Source organism: Peromyscus maniculatus, chromosome 16, assembly GCF_049852395.1.
Source record: "Peromyscus maniculatus bairdii isolate BWxNUB_F1_BW_parent chromosome 16, HU_Pman_BW_mat_3.1, whole genome shotgun sequence".
Lineage (NCBI taxonomy): Eukaryota > Metazoa > Chordata > Mammalia > Rodentia > Cricetidae > Peromyscus > Peromyscus maniculatus.
The window spans coordinates 37,350,177-37,357,312 of record NC_134867.1 but is presented as its reverse complement, the minus strand read 5'-3'; the positions used below and the strand labels follow the sequence as shown (position 1 = coordinate 37,357,312).

Below are 7,136 nucleotides of genomic sequence, written 5' to 3'. Positions count from 1 at the left end.
AAACATGTCCCTGAACTTTGGAAAGCTGGGCTCCAAGCATACTCCTACCACACACACACGAGTGTGGTACACACAATAGAGTGAAGCATCCTGGAACTATTTGCCAGTGTGCTCGGATATCCTCAGTGTAGGGTTGTTTACTGTAAAATTATTGTCTAGTAATTTCCTTTGCAAGGAAAGAGACGATAAGCTGACTACCTTTTATGGAGATAAACTAATCCCTTCTAGAACCTGTCCATGTTTATCTCCTTAATTACTCCAAGATGTGTAACTACCTGCTATTTACATATCATAGTGCAAGCTGTGTCCTAACAAACTGTCTTCAGAATCAAACACAACCGTTAATTTTACTATGGGAGTGTTGATGTCAGACACACAAAAAAACGAGCTCTAAGGACATGGTAGAGACTAACTACCTGCTCGCAGCTAACCTTAGAGAACACAGACGATAAATAAGAGTGAGGATCACCGTTGGAAGGGATGCAGGCCCCTGCCTTTAGAGGAAGGAGGGAAAACTGATCACGTACTTTGGACTCTAGTCATGTAACTGGCATTTTATTTCATTTTAAGGATGTATCAAGTTCCTTTATCTCCATGCGCTACAGTGATAGCCTTCATTGCTATGAGCTGCAGAGTCACATAGCTTATCTGTCCTTACAGTATATGTAGTTAAGGCTCCTGTTTTAGGGGATAAGGAGGGAGTAACTGGAAAATAAACTTGTATCTCATTGGGAGTTTAAAACTGCTTTGTTGTTGTTGTTGTTGAGACAGGATTTCTCTGTGTAGCTCTGGCTGTCCTTGAACTCACTCTGTAGACCAGGCTGGCCTCTAACTCACAGAGATCAGTCTGTCTCTGTCTCCTGAGTGTTGGAATTAAAGGCGCAGCCACTGCCGCCACCGCCGCCGCCGCCACCATCACCACCACCACCGCCACCACCCGGTCTTTCAGAGATTCGTGATGGGTTGAAACTGGATGTGGAATACATACAGAGAAGGCAAAGGCAAGCGGGCTCAACACCACTCTTCCTACTTTGAGAACTTGGGCTCTTACTAGTCTGTAACTGTGGGTTAAGGTATCAGAGCTAGGGGGGCATTGCTTAACACTCTCAGTGCCAAAGAAAAAGTCAGTGATTTGTTGATCAATTACTATGTGCCCGGAAGCACAGCTCTGTTCCCGTGTGTGTGTGTGTGTGTGTGTGTGTGTGTGTGTGTGTGTGTGTGTGTGCGCGCAAGGGCACTTGTTTATGAGAAGAGGATATAAAAGCATTTGAAAGCTGGGCATGGTGTCACATCCCAATAACCCCAGCACTGGGATGAGAATTACTGCAAGGTGGAAGCCAGTCCTGTGGCTGCATAGTGAGACCACGTTGCAACAAACAAGCCAAGAAGGAAAGAGTAAGAGAAACCCATGGGATTCGAGCTCGCTACACTCTGGTGACTGACAGGACGGTGTGTGCAAGTGCACCTGGCTGTTTCTTGTTTAGAACTGCTAGCTGGAAATACACAGGGAGAGTTATCAAATATTTGCTTTGCCGCAGTAGCAAGAAGAAATTCATTTTCACAGATAATCCTTTAGCAGAAATTACTATAGAATACCAACTGGAAACCAGTTATCTATTTATTTTTTTTCTCCTTCAAGAAATGGAGACACCGTTCTTTTATGTTTGTGTGTTTTATCACTCCTGAGGGCTCTTTGGTAAGAAATGGACTAGAAAATTGATGGAGAAATCCTCAGGATTTAAGAAAGAGTAATTCTAACTTTTTTTTTTTTAAATTAGGTATACTTGCTGGAGAGAGGGCCCAGTGGTTAAGAGCACATACTGCTCTTGCAGAGGACCCAGGTTCTGTTCCCAGTACCCATGTGGTATGGGCACACCACTGTAGGTAAGGACATCTCTATGGAATCTTACTCCCCCTTCTGGCCTCCAAGGGCACTGCAGTCTTGTGCGTAAAACCACATTATCCACATAAGTTAAAGTAAAAATATTTTTAAAAAATCCTCCTCTCCCCAAATCAGTCACGTTTAGCTGGGCATAGTGCTACACACCTGTAACTCCAGTGCTTGGGAAATAGAGGTGGGAGGATCAGAAGCTGGCATCACTGTCACCATTCAAGGCTACACAGTGAGTTTGAGGATAGCTTGGGTTACATAAGCCCCCCCCTCCCCTCCTGTCCATTTATTCCATCTGGGAAAAAAAGAGAAAATGTAGAAACCATGTAAAACAATGATTTAATTATTTGTGTTGGGGAGACCGCTTGCTAGGTAAAGTACCTGTCATGCAAGTGTGAGGATCTGGGTTCAAATCCCCAGACCCCATGCAAAATCAGATTTCATAATACATCTGTAATCCGTGTGCTCCTACAGTGAGATGGGAGATGGAGACAGATGAACCCCTAGAAGCTGGAAGGCCAGTTGTTCTGTTGTATGCAGTAGTGAACAACAACAAAAAGAGATGGAAGGTTGGTACCAATACCGAAGGCTGTCTCTGACATCCTTATGTATATGTGCCGATGCCCACTCACACACATGGACACACATACATAGACTAGAATAATGGTTACTTATTAACACATTTTTCAAGACTGAGTATCTGTGTATACATACACATACATATATACATACATGCATACATGCATGCATACATACATTCTCCCATGTCCTGGTAAACATATAACGCCTGTCTGTTAGAATCAGGAGGCGATATTACAGATGTCAATGGTAATACAGGCATGTAAACCAATGCTTTCTAAGCCATTTACTGCTTTGCACAGGTAAACTGAATTTATCTCATAAGACATATAACAAACAAACGTTGACTTCCTTTTATTTTCCACTTTGAAACTGAGAGTTTATTCAGACATTGGTAAAGGTTTACACGTGGCTGTATCTAGGGGAAAAGACTTTAAATAATCATCTGCTCTTGTTGGCTATAGGAATTTCAAAATATGCTCTAAAATAAGAAATAATGAATTATTGTTTTTCATAATTCTTTCTTTTCAGGAATGAACTGTGAAAAGCTGATGAATTATTTGTAACTCAACCCTGCCAGGGCAAACGCAGCCTATAACATCAAAGCTTACCATGAGAAAAATGTGTATTGTGGCTTTTAGTCTTTAGTCAATACTACTGTGCATGTTTTATAATTTGTTTAAGTCAGAGTTTAAAAATGTATAATTGAATACTAACTGAACAACTCAGAATAGAAGATTTTAATCTTTTTTTGATTGCTTACAAAAACTTCTAAAAATTACTGAAATGCCTTTATTTGTTTTTTTCCTGCCCCCGACTCATTGACTATACTAAGGGAAGATGGATCAGCCTCTTCCCTGATTAGAGATACCAAGAAGGGAATGAGTATGAGGAATTTCTCTTCTCAACAGGCATCAAAGCGTGCTAATGGATGTTGCCTTGGGCCTGTGAGGTGGGCTATTTCGGAAATTTGAACACAGGCAGAGAGTACATGTGGATTCCTGTTTCTTTACATTTTGGAAGAAAAGAACATTGGTAAAAATAGAAGTTTCATAAGACGTTCATTTCTAAGCATGAGATACAGTGCCTAGCAAAAATATTTATCCCAGTTTTCAAAGGATCAAACTTAAGATACTGTCCTTTAGAAAATGAATGAGAGCAACTTGGCTTCAGAGGACTTAGACCGTGGCTTTGAAGAGCCTTGAATCTCCCAAATCCCAGGAAGACTGTTTATAGCTCCATGCTGCTTGGTGCAAACAACGTTGGTGAGAGGTTTTAAAATTTTCTCATTAAATTTTTATAAGAATGTTTGGGTTGGGAAAAGGAAGTGTCTGAACTGTGCATGATGCCATATCGTTGATTTATCTCAGGAATGGAGAACAGGATGCCTTCTTGGAAAGTTTCTCAGCGACTTGTATACATGAAATCAATGACAACATGGGAAGTCACGTCAACGTCCAACAGGCCTCATAAATGTTTAAATGTGGGTATGAGACATTGACCTAGCATCTTTAGTAGTTTTCTTTTTCTTTTTTTCCCAGGCGGTGTGTGTGTGTGTGTGTGTGTGTGTGTGTGTGTGTGTGTGTGTGTGTGTGTTAGATTGACGGAACTCACTAGTCTGCTTACGTTTGAACAGATCATGCTCATTAATAAATGTTTTTCTGAAAAGTTTTACTTTGAAATTGATCAGAATTTATTTAAGACAGATCTGTCACAGACTTGTATGGACAAAAAAGTTTGTATTCCGCTTTGAAACTGCTGATGGTGTGAGAAGAATTTGCTCAAAGACAAGCATTTTTGTGTCTGGTTGTACAGAGAGTATTTTCTCCCGTGTGCTTGGTGCTCAGCCCACTTTGGGCTAGGTGCTTTGTGACAGTCAACTTTTATGAAGAGAAAGCCAAGAGGGACTAGAGATGTAACTCAGAGGCACAGAGCTTGCCCAGCATTGTAGAAGTTCTGAGCTCTGCCCCCCAGCTAGAGAATGAGAGGAGACACAGTTGCTACCTTCCTTAATGTTGCTTGCTTTCTTCTCAGCTGTGGGTAGTCTGCTGGCCATTTGTTTAAATGTGATTTGCTAATCTAAAATTAAAAGTTAATTTTAAAGTTATCTTTTATTAGTAAGAGATTTAGTAGAGGAGAGATTATAAAAACTTGGCATATTGCTAACATACGCTTATTATTATATTATTATTACTTGAGACAGGGTCTTACTGTGTAACCCAGGCTGGCCTTTAGCTCACATAGATCCATCTCTGTTTCCTAAGTGCTGGGATTAAAAATGGTTGCCACCACACCCAGCCTCATTTTTATTATTACTAACATACGCTTGTTATTATAACTGTGTCTACATATTTGAAACATATACATGTATTTAATATAACTTAATATAGTCTAACTTATGGGAATTGTATTATCTTTTCCTCCTGTTCTGATTTTGATATAGGCATTCTTCTATCCCTCCCTCCAAACATTGCTTCTAGAGTCAATACTCAGATTGTTAACACTTTATATCTCCAATACTTTGTCCTTACATACTAATGATATCCTCTTTGATGTAATAAATGTGTCTTGTTAAGTCTCTGTTGTAGATTTTTAGTATTTTATTATAATAATTCAATATTATAATAATTCGATATTCAAGATTCATTAACATTTTGAGACTCCCAGCATGGAATGATGATGATGATGATTACTACCAGGTAATTTGGGGAAGGCTGTTTTTATAGGGAAATATCACATTTGACACACAGCACTGTATACTGGACAAACTGGAAAGATATGCGATACTGCTCAGTGAGGAGAGCTGAAATTGATTTTCTCATAATTGTGTTTATTTTCCTTTAGGGATTTGGTATTTATTGAGAGAATATGTGTTTAAAAAGACTGCCAAAAGCACATTGTGTATGATAATATTTTTTGAAAAACAACATATATTGAATTAATCTCCAGACATTTGAGAAGAGACACATTGCATTGTAAAGAGATTTCTCTGTGTTTTTATTTATAAAAATTTCCACATTGAACAAGGATGACTGGACTGCTACTCACATCACCAGTGAGGCTACCTGGAAAACGGGACCCCAAAAAAGACACGGAGAAATGGATGAGATCTACATGAACAACCTGGTCATGAGTGGGAAAAATGAAGGGCAACGGTCGAGGGAAAGAGAGTGGGAGATCCTAGCTGGATCAAGAAAAGAGAGGGAAAACAAGGAATAGGAGACCATGGTAAATGAAGACCACATGAGAAGGGGAGGAAGCAGAGAGCTAGGGAGGCCCACGGAGATCCACAAAGATACCCCCGCAAAAGACTGCTGGCAATGGTCGAGAGATGGCAGGAATTGACCTACTCTGGTGATGGGATGGCCAGACACCCTGATAGTTGTGCCATAAACCCCATCCAAGGGCTGAGGAATCTGGATGTAGACATCCACGGCTGGGCCCCTGGTGGAGCACTGGGAGTCTAATTAGTGAGAAAGAAGAGGGTTTATATGAGCGAGAATTGTTGAAGCCAAGGTTGGATAAAGCACAGGGACAAATAACCAAATGAATGGAAGCACATGAACTATGAACCAAAGGCTGAGGGGCCCCCAACTGGATCAGGCCCCCTGAATGGGTGAGACAGTCATTTGGCTTGAACTGTTTTGGAGGCAGCTGTGTGTTGGTGCCGGGTCCTGGGCTCCTTGCATGAGTTGGCTGTTTGAATCCTGGGACTTATGCAGGGACACCTGGCTCGGTCTGGGAGGGGGGGAATGGACCTGCTTGGACTGAGTCTAACAGGTCGATCCCGGTCCTCGGGGGAGACCTTGATCTGGAGGAGGTGGGAATGGGGGGTGGGCTGGGGGGAGGGGGAGGGGGGCGAGAGGGGGAGAACAGGGGAATCTGTGGCTATTATGTTGAACTGAATGGTGTTGTAAAATAAAAAAAAAATGGAAAAAAAATTTCCACATTGAATCTTTAGAAATTTATTTATTTTTTTTATGCAAGGTGTGTGTGTGTGTGTGTGTGTGTGTGTGTGTGTGTGTGTGTGTGTGTGTGCTTGTGCTTGCATACACTCTTGTTTATATGTCTGGTGTGTGTGTAGTTCAGAGAACAACATTCAGGAGTTAGTTCTCTCCTTCTGCAGAGACTTCCAATGATGGAATATAGGTCATTAGCCTTGTGTGGCAAAAACTTTTGAACAGTGAGCCATCTTGATGGTGTGCTATATATATAGTGAGTCTTTTCTTGAGACAAGACCTTACCTTGTAGTTGAGCCTGACCTTGAACCTGTAATGCTCCTGCTTCAGCCTGCTAAACACTGGGATTCTAGGTGAGTCCCCACTCCTGATTCTGAGTACAATTTGTATGTTATGGGAAGTTTACATTGAAATGCATTCCATCCTCTTTTAGTGGTTAGCTCAGTGGCACACCCTTATCTGAGAACAAGTCGGCTGGGGGAGGATGGTTCTAACTTAGAATCCACTGATGTGTGGTTATCTTGGAAACACCCCAGAGACCATTGCTAGGGTGGTGTTCTCATCTGTATATGAGATCACTGGTGCTCCAGCTATTTGGTCCCCATGTTCAGTTTCCCATGGCCTTAGAACTAAACCTGGTTTTATGAAACTCTTGTCCCGGGGTTACTGATTTGTGTCACACTGGCTTCTGTGTAAAGCCATGCAAG

At 41.4% G+C, this 7,136-nt stretch overlaps 1 long non-coding RNA gene across 1 annotated transcript; it reads left to right on the top strand.

The window, feature by feature from the left end:
- The first annotated feature begins 1,591 nt into the window (after positions 1–1,591).
- LOC143268967 (uncharacterized) lies at positions 1,592–4,963 on the top strand. Its single transcript, XR_013045220.1, has 4 exons — positions 1,592–1,884; positions 2,366–2,460; positions 3,002–3,735; positions 3,841–4,963. It is a non-coding gene; the product is annotated as an uncharacterized LOC143268967 (long non-coding RNA).
- The last annotated feature ends 2,173 nt before the right edge of the window (positions 4,964–7,136 follow it).